Here is a 17,410-nt window from a genome sequence, read left to right as displayed (position 1 = left end):
TTGCAATAGTAAAAGAACAAGGCATCAGAGGCAGTCTACTAGCTTCTGGAAAGTGACTCAGTACATGGTACAAAGGAACTATGTCATGTTGTAAGACAAAGACAGAAAGATACAGAAGGTATCATAAGATAAGGATAGGGGAATGTAATGCAAAACTGAATGCACATGGAATGAAACTGAGTACAGATAAGACACTCGTAATGGCAGCAAATGGTGGAAATCGGAAGAAGCTGTGAATTGAGATAGAAGGGAAAATAGTGGAACAAGTGAAGTGCTTCGAGTATCTGTGCAGGGTGGCCAAGGAAAGACTGAAAGAGGACTTCAAAGCTAGAATCAGAAGTGCTGCAGCCAAATGACACAGAGTATTAGGGGTAGTTTATGACAGAAGAATGCCAAAGAAGCTGAAAAGTAAGGTGTGCAAAACAGTGGTGTGACCAGTACTATTGTATGGTACAGAAAATCTGGCAGTAAAGATAGAGAGGTTGTGGAAGCTAGAGGTGATGGAAGTGAAGTGCCTGTGACAGCTGGTTGGATGCACACTTTGGGACAGACAAAGAAATGAGGAGATAAGAAGCCAAACTAGTTCCAATTGCAGAAAAGGTCAATGAGAACAGACTGTGGTGGTTCGGGCACATGTGCAGAAATGCAGAAGATAATCTAGTGAAAAATCTTTGGGACAGACAGGAAGAAGGCAAGAGGAAATGAGGGCACCCATCAAAGAGGTGGTTGGGTTGTGTGAGAAAAGACCTGTGACAGTCAGGTGTGAGTGTCAAAAAGGGTGGCAGAATGGCATTGAATAGAGAGAGATGGTGACAGTTGACACAATACCCCAACCCCATGTAGAAAATATGAAAAAGGGGGGGTTGATAATGATGATGATGATGATGATGAGTACTGCAGGGGACTACCATCCCCATGATGCATTTGTTTATTTATATTTATACATTTACACCTGATTACAGGAGTAGAGCTCTGATCAAGCTTGACCAGTTACTGGTGCAGCCCAAGCTGAATACATAGCAAATTAATTTATGGAGAATAAGGATGCATAAAAGAAAACTGAGTCAGGTATAGGCTGTGCACAGCCATGCATTACACAATAATACATTTATAAAAATATAGTATAATGGACATTAAAACAAAATCTTTGTTAATATAACAGATGATTCCAGAATAGAATAGGAAGAAACAGTGCAGGAAATGAAGACTGGTAATGCGAGAAGGAACATGTGGTTTAGAACGGTAGGCCATTACGTATATATTTAGAAAAAATAGTAGCATTTACCATAAAATTTAGTTATAATTCCATTTGATATTCTAATTTTGGCCAGGATATTGTTTAGTTGTGTACTATATTCTGCATTCATATTGTTTCTTCAAGAACTGCTTGATCTGGGGTCAGAAGTGACAGTATTAACAAGTATTAGCTAAATATTCAGGAAGGGATTGCCAGAGCCTGAGGCTAGGATTCCTTTAACATAGTATTACATGTAGTTGTGACAGTCTGAAGAGTTGGGACTACTCTAGATTGGTTCCTGAGTCTGTATGGTGATGTAGCTTCAATAAGGTTCATGGCAAGAGATGGGGTGTCCTGATGTAGTAGTTTGTAAAGGAGCAATCCCAAGAAAATACCCAATCTGCCTTCTGTTAGCAACCATTTAGCTTTGGTGGAGGTGATATACTGATGTTGCAGTCAAGGAGAATTAGCAAGGAAATTGCATATATATATATATATATATATATATATATATATATATATATATATATATATATATATATTTATATATATATATATATATATATATATATATATATATATATATATATATATATAGAGAGAGAGAGAGAGAGAGGGGGGGTGGTTATACATAGAAACCTGTTATTATATATTTAATCTATGTAGATATACATATATAAACAGTGTGAACAAGATCTAGATAAACAGATATGTACATTATCAGGAAACAGTACATGATCAAGAAAACAACTGGGATTACATCAAACTTCCACCTTGAAAGCTATATAGCTTTTATTTGCATGTAGAGATTGTAGTGGGTAAGACCAAACTTTATAGGGTTTATTTCATGACTGTGAATTATTTATTTTTTGTTGATGAAGTTATTCCCACTGGGTTTGCAGAACTTTTTCAAGGGAGACCCAAGGTGGTATTTAAACTACTACAGGAAATTTGGTCAGGGCATTAGGGAATTTCCACAACTGTTTTCTATAGGTGCTGTGGGGTCTTTTATATATACTTGAGATGCCACCAATTCATGCAGATGGGAATCTGATTTACCATCTTATCTGAGGGACATTACACTCAGGAGTACAGCAGCCCCTAATGCTGCACTGCAGTTTTACCAGTCCAATCACCTGGAGTAGGAATAGAACCTACAGTCTACAGATCTTCCGGCACCAAAGAGAAATGTGCTACCTGTGTTACCACTGGCACTAATGAAAAGAGATTGAGCTATAATTCATACCCCATATTCTTTGGCTGGAGTTGGACAAAGAACTGAATACTCTCAATCCAATAGCTTTTGTCCCCTGCACTCTTTTACTTAATATAATTTTCTCTGGGGCTATATTGAAATAGGAAGGTGAAATTCCACTGCAGTGACTTTGTAGAAAAAGGTATCAGTCTTAGGCAAACAATTTGGTTAAGACAGTGTGAAGATTCTCCATCTGCCTGCTTCATACCAGCAAGATATATAGTAATGATAGTCTGCCGAGCTTCTTCTTTTCTGTTCTTTCCTTTTCCGGAGCTTTTCCCTATTTGCCATGCTGCTATCAAGCTTCTTCCTATTGGACTGAACCCCATTCATTCCCTTGGTGTAAGGAATCTAATTATCAAATTCCAGTGGGCAAGAACCATCTAGATGAGCAGTCATCTTAGCAGGCAATGGGGCGTTTGTTAATCTTGCTGATATCCTACCAATGAGTTCATTTTTCAGAGGGTTTGTAATGTAAGAATAACAAAAAAATAAATAAATAACATATGTACCACCCACTGGGTTAAGTAATACAGACACCATAATATTATTAAGTTCTTGGATAGGCAACATGATGTATTCTTCGACATTCAAAAGCTCATCTAATATCTTAACATAGGCATGCATTTCTGAAATTAGTTCATTTTTGTTCCTCTGTTTCAGTATATTGGAATTGTGATTCTTTACCATGGCTGATGGAATGTGCCTGTTTACTATGGTTCCATTAACACTTGCTGTTCGTTTGCTTGCATTATTTATATTTCATCTCCTTAATTTGAAAGAGTCAACACTCCTCACAGTCTAAGGGATTAATAGCCATATATGCCTATGACATGAAGAATCTGCCCCATCTTCCCAAAAGATCCACATTGAATGCACATAGTGGACATTCCATGGCTTTGGATAGTCATACTGGGACAAAATTAACAATCATTAACTCCTTTACACAGCCACCTGCTAAAAGAACAGAAACACTCTTAAATCTTACAGACAGAACTCACACGGTAAGAATAGCGGGCTCTAGGTCCAACTCTAAACCAGTCACAAGTGGTGTCCCACAAGGCTCAGTCCTGGGACCCCTACTGTTCAGCATATACTTCTCAGAAGTACAGGCAAACACAGGAGGACTATGGCTAACCAAGTTCGCCGATGACTGCAAACTGGGAGTCATAATTGACTCTCCGGCTGACATGGACATTCTCCAAAAGGGCCTTACTGAGATGGACACCTGGTGTCAAAGTCATGGTCTCAAGCTAAATGCCAAAAAATGCATAGTCATCCCATTTGGGAAAAACAAAACACCCATGAATTACCACATCGGTGGCAGGTAAGAGGTAATAAGAGATCTGGGGACCCAGGTAGATAGTAATCTCTCCTTTGACTCTCATATTGCCAAAGTAGTTAGGAAATCCTTCTATGTAGCCCATTTAGTTACTAAAGGGTTTGCATCTAGAAATAAAGAGGTTATAGTGCCCCTCTACTCGTCACTCATCAGACCCATCATAGAGTAAAATATCCCGTTTGGGATGTACCTCACAAGACACTTCCAACAGCTGGAAAGACCACAAAAGTACCTCACCAAGAGGATTACTGGTCTCAAACATATGTCCTATGCAGCCCGACTGGAAAAACTCCAGCTGTACTCAATGGCATATTGCTTACTCAGAGGTGATCTCTGGCTGACTTACAAAGCCATGTCCAACTCAGAATTGATGGACATGCTCCACCTAAAGAAATCCAAGTCACTGTGGGCCACTCGCTCTAGTGAGCTAAACCTTGCCACAGCAATAAATAGAACATGCTGGAGGGATAGATTCCTCTCACAGATACTCCCCATGTTTTTGGAACAAAATTCCTAACTACATTAGGCAGAGCCCCTCACTAACACTCTAAAAGAGAAACCTTGACGAGTGGATGGGTAACAGAAAATACACCCCTGGGATCACTTCATTGGCTCTTCTTCACAGAGGCTCAGTTAATTAATCAATGGGGTGGCAAAAGCTGACACACTCTGGCTAGGTTTATAAATGCCCTTGGGAAAATAGACTAGTACCTACCTATGAACCTATGAACCTATGTGTACTCAAACAGTGCATGGTTTAAGCAGTCAGGCGTATGTAGGAAATAAAGCTGATTTGCTTCCTTCCACCAAAAGACATCTCACAAAAATAATGGATATCTTGTGGGATTTGTAGTAAACATACTGGTGCAGGGATAGGAATCATTAACTTTCTTATGTGGTTACTTTCTAAATTCTTCTGGATTGAACTATACATTTTGGTATTCAAACATAGTACAAGGCCAGAATGTATACTTAAGAGAAGTTAATTGGCAACTAGCAATGTACTGCAACATGTATAACATTTGAAACTAATTATTGTGTTAAAATCAGCTTTTGTGTAAGCAAACACCTACCAAATCTGTTTATAGACATTATGGACATTTTACTAAAAGCAGCCTGAAAGGCTCTTATTTCATAGACTCTTCTTTAATTTCAAGGCATGATTTCAGCTATTTATCTGTGAGCTTAAATGTGTGTGCATAAAGAAAATCTCTATTTTCACTCATTCTTCTTGAGTACTTTTCTTTTGTGTGGAGGTATCCATTAGTCCTTGTAGAGAAGTGCTTTCAAATCAATGACTGTTTACTCTGGATAGGTCACTTTTCTTTTGTGTGGAGGTATCCATTAGTCCTTGTAGAGAAGTGCTTTCAAATCAATGACTGTTTACTCTGGATAGGTCTAGGACACATTAACACTTTTTATATCACCAGGCCAATCAAACTGCTGATTGTTGATTATAATTCCAGGGATAAGGATTCAAAGGGGGCATTCTGGGGTGACTCACTGTCACCGCTGCCCTTTTGTCTTGCCCTTAACCCACTAAGCTGTCTACTTAGATTAGATCATGGCTATAATTTGGCTTCCAGAAAAACAACAAAATGTAAAGTCTTCTCATCTTCTTTTATCAGATTAGGAACTGAAAGCACAATTGCAAGTGGTTAAAACTTTTTCCGATGATATAAGAATGTCATTTGGTCTTGATAAATGTGCAAATACAACCTTTAAATCAGGAAAGCTACAGCACCAAGAAAACATCAGTTTGGGAAAGGAATGTTATATAAAAGAACGTGAGCAAGAGGGTGTGTATAAATATTTGGGAATTGATGAAGGATCAAAAATAAAACATGAACAAATGCAAATAAAACTTAGAAAGGAATATTTTAGAAGACTTAAATTAATACTAAAAACAGCACTGACATCTAGAAACAAAGTCCAAGCTATAAACCAATTTGTTCTTCCTGTGCTAACTTATAGTTTTGGAGTGAGTGACTGGCCTCAAAAGGTGTTGGATAGTTTGGACAGGAAAACAAGAAGGAAGCTTCATTCTCATCAAATGATTTATAAAAATCAGTGCATATCAAAACTATATATTCCCTGTTCTAAAGGAGGGATGGGCCTTCTCGAAATTGATTACTTGTATGGATCTGCAATAGTGGGACTACATGCATATTTGCTGACCTCACAAGACACAAACATAGTGAAAGTATTGAAACATGAGGAGAATAAGTCTAAGATGACTTGCTGCTTAGTTTAGCAGAAGCATATCAGTGTCAAGTGGGAATGGATATCAAACTAGAAGTAGATAAAAATAAAGTAGAACTGAATGTGCCAAAAAAACAAAAGAAATAATATAAGGTGAAGGATCAGATGTGAAGGCAAGAAATGTGGAAAATAAATAAATATAGTTGCAAGTATAAAAAACTCTTGGAACATCCTCATGTTGAGCAGGATTGAATGCGGGAATGGTGGTTAAGGAGAGGTGAATTTAAACCAAAAGATGAAAGGTTAATATTGGCAGCTCAAGATAGTGGACTACATACACAATGGATTACAAAGTTCATTGAACAGGTGAAAGAAACAGACAAATGTAGATTCTTTGCTGATTGTGATACACTAATAGCAGAAGGACGGTATCTGGAAAGGCATAATAATGTGGCAAGACTGTTGCAATGGGGATTGTGCAAACATTATGATACTGAAATAGCTGAAAAGTACTGGAAACATGAGCCGCAAAGCATCATAAAAAATGATAAAATTTATATCACATGGGATCATCCGTTACCAACAGTTCATAAAACAGATGCAAGAAAACCATCTATAGCAGTTCATGTCAAGAAGACAAAATTAGAATTGATTATTGAAATCACTACACATAGTGACTACATCGTCTTACATACAGAGAGACACAAAGTCATAAAATACCAGGATTCTCAGACAGAAATGAGGACAATGTGAAAAAAAAATACCCAGACATTTCCAGTAGTAGTAGGAGCAATGGATCTTGAATTTGCAATCATGCTTAGATATGTTACTGATACATGTAACTCCATATGAAATGCAGAAGGAGTCATTACTGGGTACATTGCTGGGGCTGTGAAGAGCACTTCTCACTAACATGAAATATTGAAATAATACTACTTTCATGAACTTTAATCATACTTTGACTTAGGAATGGGGTTCATTCCCAACATGGTATTAGAAACCAAAAAGACTTGAAGAAATTGAAAAAAGAGACTTGTTTATCCCTTATCTTTATAGACTGGCTGCTGAAAGCTGCTTAAATTCAAACTCTGAGCAGTTTGTAGACTATGTAGGTAATGTTCATGTTGCTCATGTCAGCACTTAACCTGTCATGGTATAGTTCACTGTAGTCTGCACAATGGTAAGTTTTATGCATATTGTACTATTTATTCATTTTTATTTTGCTTTTGTTTACCAGGTTTTTCCAGCTGGGTTTAGTCAAAAAAATTCTAATCACTGGAGGCTTGTTAAGTAAAGCTGAAACATATAACAAACATTTTTAAACAGACATTCAGTAGTATACATGAACAGGCATTAAGTAATATACATTAACGATTAACATATTTGTTTTCTAATTAGATTGCATTAATATGAAATAAAGGCAACTATTACAGTATAAAAGATACTCAGGTAGCAGTAGATGTTGAACATTGAGCATTTGAAGAAGTGTATTAACAAGTTTGTCAAACAGGTTCATGGGATTAGTGCTTATAAATTTACAAAATGGAAGTAATTGAAGAAACGTGGAACAGCAGAAATTGCTATTGTAGCTAAGAGTTAGGGTATAAAGTAATATCACAGATATTGTTATATCTATATATCTATATTTCTGAATCTATCTGTGGCTATTATATGATTAATATTAGAAGTATAGAGGTGGTGGTGAGCAGTGTCTTCTTATTTTGGTATTTCAGAGGAAAACCTGGTCAAACATCTGTAAAGGCAGTCACATGTGATGGATTTCTACAAATGTTCATTATAACTGTTATTCCCAGCCTCCATTATATAACTGTGATATTTATTTGTATTTGGGCCTTTTGGTAACAGTTATTTTAGTAGATATGCATGTCAGCTAAGAATGATAAAGTTATTAAACATTTAACAGTTTGTTATGCTAGCTGGGAATGCTAAAATTTAGTATTCTTTATCTACAGTAGAGAGTCGATTATCTGAATGTCAATTATCTGAAATGTCAATTATCTGAGCACAGCCTCCCAAAGTTTTCAGATAGGAAAAATCATAAAGTCTGAATATATAAATGTTATACGTATTTGCCTGTGCGTGTTTTTTGAGATTGTAGCCTGCTCGTGTGTGAAAAATATTTTTTATTGTCTACCTGAATCGCTGAATGGTTGAAAAGTATATTCCGTGGGTGCAGAAACACACTATTTCAGAAGTTTTTTATCCAGTTCAATGCATGTTTGATTATCCAAATAACCCTAGGTCCCAATTAGTTTGGATAATCGACTAAATTACCAATTTTCAGCTAGGTGCAATGATTGATTTTATTCTACTTTGGCTATTTTAACTGCTGTTTCATATATATTTAGTTTCAATTAGGAGGTGATAGTTTCTGACACGTTCTTCAGTAAACATGCATGCAAATTAAGAGCACTGTGTTGAGCCTTACATGGATAACTGCCTACTCCAGGTTTATTGACCTCATGTTTTACTACAATGTAGTGTATATCTGTTAGGGTGCCATGCTGGTAGTGTCTTAATATTTTTAAACAAGCTTATAAATTGTGAAGAAATTAAAAGAGGATGTACTTATGCAATAGAAATTTATCAACATGCAAGGTATGTTGCTAGCTTACCTAGAGTTAAGGCAGGTTCTACTAGAAGAACTTGAGTCCTAAGCTCTCAAAGACCACTGTCTCAAAAACAGAGATTTCAGTGTCTTTTAGCATGTACAGGCTACTGCTCATGCTTGAACTCGAAAATGAGTTTGGCCAAGCAGATGCCACACCTTACACGATGGTATTATTCAAGTTTGACTGAGGTAGGTGTGGCAGCTGTAGGGAAGGAATGGGAGGGGTGAGTGTAGATTAAGGCAGCAATCGGGAAGTGGATTTAGATGTAGGGAGTGGATGGGGAATTTTGGGATTAGGGAGCAGGAGAGAAGCCTTAAGATTAGGGTGCAGAAGGAGTTTAAGGTTAAGAAGTGGGAAAGGAGTTTAAGCTAGGGAATGATTGGTCAATTTAGGTTTAGGGAAGGCGTTTGAAGTTTTAGGTTTATAGAGTAATCAGGTTTTTTCAGGGCTGGGAATGGAAAGTGGGAATTTAGTTTAATAGAGTGATCTGGAATTTTGGGCTTAGAGAAGGGGGGGGTCTAGTCTTTAGACTTAGGAAGCAAGGACTCAGGTTAATAACTGTTTGGGAATTTAAGGGTTAAAAGTATGGGCCTGATAGGGCTATGCAGTTTAATGGGGTCTGATGTTGAGAAGGCTAGGTTTGTAAGTAAGATTGAGTTAGTCAGAGACAGAGAACTTCCCTTTTTTAGCAAATGACAATGATCAAATGTGTTGTTAGCTACTAGCACCTGAGCACTTGTAGTAAACCTGTACAGCACAGTGCTGCTTCTGTAAAGAGCAAAATGTGTCAATAGTTCAGGAGAGTCAGCTTGAAATAATTTTCCCGTTTGGTTAAATTGTGTTTTTTTTTTAATTATGAACTTTTACAGGATGAACTTTTGTCATCTGAAAAATGCCCAAATGACAAAGGTTGGTGACTCATTTATACGCTTGCAAATTAATTAATGTTAAATGTTTCTCAGACTTCTTTAAGTCTTCATTTTCTTTCAGCTGCTCCTGTGTTGGGTTGCCACAATGGATCATCTGTTTCCATTTCTTCCTGTCCTCTGCATCTTGCTCTGTCACACCAACCACCGCATGTCCTCTCTCACCACATCTATAAACCTTATCTTAGGCCTTCCTCTTTTCCTCTTACCTGGGTGCTCCATCCTTAGCATGCTTCTCCCAATATACACAGCATCCCACCTCAGCACATGTCCAAACCAAAGCAATTTCACCTCTCTAGGTTTGCCTCCAAACTGTCCAACCTGAGTTGACTGTCTAATACACTCATTTCTAATCCTGTCCATCCTTGCCACACGCAATGCAAATCTTAACATCTTTAAATCTGTCACCTCCAGCTCTGACTCCTGTCTTTTTGTCATTACCACCATCTCCAACCCATATTATTTATTTATTTATTTATTTTACATTTGTTGACCGGGCTAGTCCAGCTGGATTATTGCCCATATTCAGTGGGAGTCGGGGGGAAAAAAGCTCCAGCTTAAAGCAAGGTTATAAAAAAAACAACATTTGCAGAAACTAATGTCACAGGCAATGAGCAAAATGCAGAGATATTAGTCTAGGTCAGGTAATAAAAACAAATAATACCATCTACGTAATAAGAAAGGCATTAAATACTTTCAGTACAATAGAGAGAGTATGAGAGATGAGTGAAATGTATAAATGTATAAAAACAAAAATGTATATTTTTTTTTTTTTTTTTTTTTTTTTTTTTTTTTTAATAGTAGTGTACAAGTGTCAGAGAGACAGATTAGAGTGACAGAGAGAAAGATAAAATAATAAATAAGATAGTAGACAGAAAGAAGTAGGTTAGTCAGAACAAGAGGTTAGCAAGAGCAGAGCCAGTAAAGATTCAAAAGCAGAGATTAAAGAGATGAAGAGAAGCTAGAGGAGAGAGAGGAGATATGTGAGAGGTATTATTGAGTTTGGAGAAAAGAGAAAACCTGAAGAGAAAGTTGAATTAGTTAATTCTAGTAGTGTTTTGTAGGCGAGCTTCGGAAAGTTGTAAGCTGTCAGAAGTTATTGTTAAGAGGTTGTTGTTTTTGGTTGTTGTAGGTGTTTTTTTGGTAATAATAGAATGTGTTGTTAAATGTTGTTAGATAGAAATGTTAACCAGTGTAGTTGTTGTAGTGTGTTTAAGTGTTAAGGAGTTTGAGAAGTGGTTGTAGTGGCTATAAGTTGTGTGTAATAGGTAGGGTGTAGTTGCTAGTGTTAGTTTTAGAGATTTGCTGCTATTAGAGTGATTAGCATACAAGGAGGAGATTTTTATGTATTAAGAGGTAGGATGGATCCTGTGGTGTAAGAAGGGATGTCTAAAGATGTAGGTGGAAGGACTTTTATTAACTGCTTTTATAGTGTTACTGATGCTTAAATGTGGTTTTAGATTATTATTAAATTAAACATATACAGCACAAGTAGTTGTAGGTAAGAGTTGGGGAAATGTGGGATCTAATATAGGAAGTAAGGAATAGAGAATTATCACTAAGAGAGATAGTTAGTAGAGAAGTAGTTTGGGGTTGAGGAGAGAGGAGAATAGTAGAGTTTTAGAGACCTTTGGGAGAAGGTTGAAAACGTGATGACTGGAGAGACTGTGTAAGAGAGGTAAGAGTTCAGAGAGAAATTACTGAGATTGTTAATAGGCATATAGTATTTTCATAGAGACATCTGTCTGCATTATGAGTACAGGAATAAAGATGATGAATAGAAGGTATAGATAAAGATCCTTGAGTCGTAAAAGAGAGATAGAGAATAAAGAGGAGAGGTAAAGAGAGAGATAGAGAGAGAGAGAATTAGAAAGAGATAGGATGAGAACCAAGAATTTTCAAGTGGAATCCAAGAGAAGTGGACTTTAAGGGTTGAGAAGAAAAGGCATGGTTGACCATGTGAAAAGAGAAGGACAAAGAAATGTGTAGAGAAGAGTTTTGTTGATGGTAGGAAAGAGAGAAAGTTTGTTGGGTGTTGTTAAAAGAAAGTTTACAGTTTGTGGTTGTTGTAAAAGCAGTGTATGAGTAGATGTATTAGGTTGTTGGTAGTGTTGGTGTTGTGTTGTTGTTTGTGTATGACATTTTTTAGGAGATTAGCTGTGTATACATTTTGTATGATTTTTTTAAGTGGAGAAGCTAGTGGTTATTCCATTATTTGTAGAAAGTATGATGGATGAGTCATTTCTTTGTGCCGGAAAAGTATGTGTTATGTTCTCTTGGATTATTAAAGTACTTACTTTTATGGATCGGGTCCTTTAGCTGCTACTTGGAGGTAGTAGCTTAGTTTTTTAAAAAGAGGAGGGGAGTGGTTTCAGGTTTTTTGTAATCTGCTGAGGGGTAGTGGGTTTCAGAAGTTTGTGAAAGAGATTGTAGATAATGGAGGTGAGTATGTTAAAGGTTTGAAGGGGAAGAGTAGAGTCATTGAGGTTACTTGACCTTTGTGAAAAGAAGTATTAGGTAGTTAAATATTAGCTAGTGGGTGTATGGAAGTAGTAAAGAAAGTATTGGTATTGGTAGCTATGTAGTTTTTTTGTGGTTTGGGTAAGTTTTGCAGTTCGGTGTAACTGTTTTGCCTGGGGTAAGTAAATTTTTGATAGTAGACCAGAACTTTTTGGTTCTTTTTCTTGTGGATTTTTTTTTTGAATTCTGTTTTCTCTTTGGGTTTCTGGATTGACCTTCAAATATAACATAGCTGGTCTCAATACCATCTTATAGACTTTCCCTTTCACTCCTACTTGCATCTGTCTTTCAAAAATCACTCCTGAGACTCTTCTCCACCCACTCCACCTTGCCTGCACTCTCTTCTTCACCTCTCTTCCACACTCACCATTATTGTAAACTGTTGATCCCAAGTACTTAAACTCATCCACCTTTGCCAACTGTACTCCCTGCATTCTCACCATTCCTCTATCCTCCCTCTCATTCACACACACATATTAAGTCTTAGTCTTGCTTACCTTCATTCCTCTCCTCTCTAGAGCATATCTCCACCTCTCCAGGGTCTGCTCAACCTGTTCCCTACTCGAATTACAGATCACAATGAAATTTCACAAACATTGTAGTCCACAGAGACTCCTGTCTGATCTTGTCTGTCAGCCTGTCCATCACCATTGCAAATAAGAAAGGGCTCAGAACTGATCCTTGATGTAATCCCACCTCCACCTTGCATGCATCCATCACTCCTACTGCAGATCTCACCACCGATACACTGCCCTCATAAATACTTCTCTACTACTCCCGGTGTCCTCATGCAGTACCACAACTCCTCTCTAGGCACCCTGTCATTTGCTTCTAAATCCACAAAGATAGCCGCTTGGGGATGCACAAGCCACTGTACTTCTTCATGCCAGTCGTAAGCCTGGATAAATGGGGAGGGTTATGTCAGGAAGGGCATCCAGTGTAAAATTTTTGTCAGATCAAATATGTGGAAAACAATACAGATTTCCTTAGACGTCTTTAAGTATCATGTACAAAAAAAACAAAACAGAATGTAGCATTAACATTCCACATTTCTGACATATTTAATGATGGTTAGGCAGTACACAGGTGCCAAAATACATTATTACTTATAGTTGATCAATAAAAATATAACTTTAAAAGTCTTTGATGTCACTCACAACATTCTTGTCCTTCTTGGCATGTGGCTGCGATGTGTCCATTAAAGGCTGGCATCATGAAATCTTTGTTAGGCCTGAAGTATTCTTGGGATCATTTCTTGGCATGTTGGCACTGTAATACTTCTTTTCAAACATAACTGAAGAAATCGGTTACAATTTTTGTGATATCAGTTGTTTTCTTATGTTATTTAAGTTAGTTATGTTGACTACATTTTTACCTTTATGAGGTTTATTTTAAGTTTATGGGCTGTCTGTAATTGGTCATTTTCAACTAGTGTTCTGTCCTTGTAAACACTGTTTAATAAATAAAGTAATGCAGCTGTTTGATAACTGATTTAAGCACTAGGGTGTTGTCAATGTCATTATACTATTTCTCCTGTTATTCGCTGTTTGTTTTTTCAGACTTCTGCCTTCTCAGGAATGCATCAACTCAATGTACATTCAACTTGAGACTCCTGATAAAACTTTGGCTATAAACCATATAACTACTGCATGCATGCATGTATCACAGTTAACTAAACAAGGGTTTCATGTATGCACTCAGTGTTTACAACACTCACATCATCAATATGTCTGATAGGCTGTCTTAATTCAAGGAAGTATAGAGCCATGAATGTGGCATGCTCTTACATGTAAGTGCAGTCTGACTATGTACAATGTTGAATTCACAGACATGGAAATAAATGCCAATAATGACATCTTACTCACTGTGGCTTTACCTGCCTCTGAATCACATTTTCGTGCCAGTGCACCTATTAAGCATACTGCACTGAACCATGTGTATAAGTGGTGAAGATATTGGAGTATCTTAGCCATTATCTTTAATTAGTTCTGAATATATAAAAAAGCAGAAAATGTCCGCATGTATTCTGTCTGGTTATGTTGGTAATAACCTGTGCAAACAGACCTATATACAAACTCACATAGTACTTTATCTTAAAATTTTACCAGATGTAAATGACTGTACCTGTCTAGGACATGAAATTGCACCATCCCCAACCCCTCCCACTCCCACACTTAGAAAAATAGAAAATATTGCATGAAGACAGTAGAGTTGAGGTGTCTTGAGTTTTTTTTTTTTTAATAAAAAATATTGCAGCAGGGACAAGAATCATAACTTTTTTCCATAGTTACATGATAAAGTAGTATGTGCTCCTGAAGTGCAACAAAACTATAGGTGTACTTACCCAGCCCAAGCTGAATGCCTATATTTATTTGCAAATAATAATTTGGGATGGCCAACCATCTACCAAGCATGCTCTGGACCTATTAACTCGATCTAGCCACAGTGCTGTAACAAATGCTGAGACTGTGTCCAAGCAAGCACAGGGACACATAGACACACACCAACACACACAGACACACATACACAAACACACAAATACACCACTAAAGTACACAGTGCTTTACATACCATTCAGTCAGTGACAGTGGCCCATCATAATGCCTTTTGCAAAACATATAGCCAGCTTCTTCATAGCCTCAATGAAATGTAACTGGTTTTCAGAAATTAAATTTAAGTTAGTGTAATACAAACTGGAATTACAATATGAAGTGAGAGAAAAAAGCAGTCATGGCATATTTAGAAAAAGAGTCATGGAAAGAAATTGACTGAAGTTAGGAAGTCAGTGAAGAATGGAGACTAAGGATGTGTAAGGTATAAACAGGTATTTATTCATACTTGGATATATAGTTTATCCTGGGATTGTGAAAGAACAGAGCCTGATTTTGCCTACAAAGTCTTTAAAATGGTTTTAAAGGACTGGAAGGAAGGCATTGACCTGATGAATATAGATAAGGAGTTTCAGGCCTCAGCAACATGGTATGAGTACAGACCATGCCCAGTATATAGGATAGTTTTGTGGAATAAGGAGACTAGTTTTCGTTTATCTCTAGCTTTACTAGCAGTATCTATAAAGGTTCAAAGTGCAGTATTGGTACTATGGAAGAGACAGAAGCCATGTTTGTTGGGGTATAGGAGTTCTTCCTGCATGAGATATTTTAGTAATTCTTTTTGAATACATTTTTCATGTGTTTTGGAGAAGGGGATAAGCTTGCTATAGATCTAAGGTTTGTGATGTCTGTTGAATTTCTTCCTTTGTGTAGAGGGATACCGCGTGATTTTTTTCCAGAGAGAAGGAACAAGGGATTCCTGGACTGACCTATTTATAAGGACTGAGACAGGAAAAACAATGCTATTAGCTGATATTTTTAGGTGCTCACTTGGAAGGCCATTAGCTGAAGCAGAGCATTGTTAAAGTTTGTTTAAGAGTAGTTTTATATATGATATGGGCACAGGATTCCTTGGTTAGGCATACTACACTGTGTATGAAATAAGATCTAATACTAGGATCTAATATTAGGATCCAGTCTAATAAGGAGTTTTATGTCCTATAATGTGTGCATCTATTAATTAGTTGCGTGAAATCATATAAGTTCATGTCAGACGTAGGGGAGTTAGAGGTTATATCCAAGCAATCAATACTGGCATCATCTAGTAGTTTTTTTTTCTTGTGGAATTGTTACAGATACCATTATGGATATTCATTGTAGGTTATCTTCTGGTGTAGCTGTATTGCCAACAATTGGGAAGTAAATGACACTTATAAAGATTTGTTTATATTTGTTTATTTTCAGGAAAGAAATAACATTTTGTAATGGTTTGATAAACCTGTATTTGCAAGTATTATTGGGAAAGAAGATGCACATAACGTAAGCAAGTAAAAAATATGGTGTTCCACAGTATTCTTGGCTGAAACCAGCTGTAGTTTGCTTTTTCTTTTAGAGATGTATGAATTCTCCAATTATGAAATGAGGCTTTCTGCTAGCCACTCTCATTAATATCATACAGATTTGAACCACTGGGCATGGTGATTCCACAAATGAGGATGAAATTCATGAATGTCTCTGAATATATGGGTGTACTTTCCTACTTTTTCGAAATGGGAAAGTACATCCCTTCTTAACCGAAAGTGCACTTTAATGAAAGTGCAGTTTCGCTTAAGCTCACTAGACCAAACCTACCGCACCACAATGGAGGACATTGAAAAACGGGCTATGTCCTCCACTGTGGTGCGAAAGTCACAGACCTTAGGGTTAGGGCATGGGTCAAGGTAAGGGGATAGCCCTACTAACTATCCCCTTACCCTAACCCATGTCCTAACCCCAAGGTCCGTGACTGCTAGCCCGTTCGGTCTAGCAGGTTCGCAAAAGTGCACTTTCTCGTTAGTGTGGGTGTACTTTTGAGATTCAAAGTAGTTAACTTTCGCTCTTCAAAAGTACACCCATATATATATATATATATATATATATATATATATATATAAAACCACTACTAAATCCCAAAACCCCAAACTACCGACACCCAAAATCCCGAAACACTAAAATGCTGAAACATCAAAACCGCGAAATTCAAACTACCGAAAACTACACTCAACATACACCACACACATACGCATACACACACCATCCCCCAGAACGCAAACACACAAACCTAAACTATAGACAAGCAAGGGGGCAAGCCACCCTGCACCCCCCACACCACCCCTTCTTAAATATTCTAACTCCAATGTCGCACTACATACACAATCACATGAAACACTACCACACACCTACATTCCCCTCGCACACACACATCACAGTCACAACAAATACTTACGCACTAAACCCTAACCAACACATTTAAACATAGATACTTAACTGACCTTCCACCATACCACAACACCAGAAGCATGAATGTCAAACTCCCGATGATAGGGATTTTGAAATTTGCGCTTCTGGTCTTTTGGTAATTAGGGGTTTCATCTATATAGTCTCAAAAGTATGAAATTCAGTATTTCAAACTTTCGAGATTATGTAGTGATCCCATATATATATATATATATATATATATATATATATATATATATATATATATATATATATATATATATAGATATATATATATATATATATATATATATATATATATATATATAGATAGATATATATATATGTCCCTAATGCCGATATTTACATATTTTTGATAGTAACACTCTCCACAGTGAAGCTGACTTGCCTCTGTGTTATGGTGTATGTATATATCTCTGCTACTTGAAAGAGTTGACCATTAAAAGGTATCAGTAGTACATGTCATTAG

This window comes from Protopterus annectens, chromosome 2.part2 (assembly GCF_019279795.1).
Source record: "Protopterus annectens isolate FY-2018-M chromosome 2.part2, PAN1.0, whole genome shotgun sequence".
In the NCBI taxonomy this organism is placed as follows: domain Eukaryota; kingdom Metazoa; phylum Chordata; order Ceratodontiformes; family Protopteridae; genus Protopterus; species Protopterus annectens.
Note: the sequence above shows the minus strand (reverse complement) of the source record.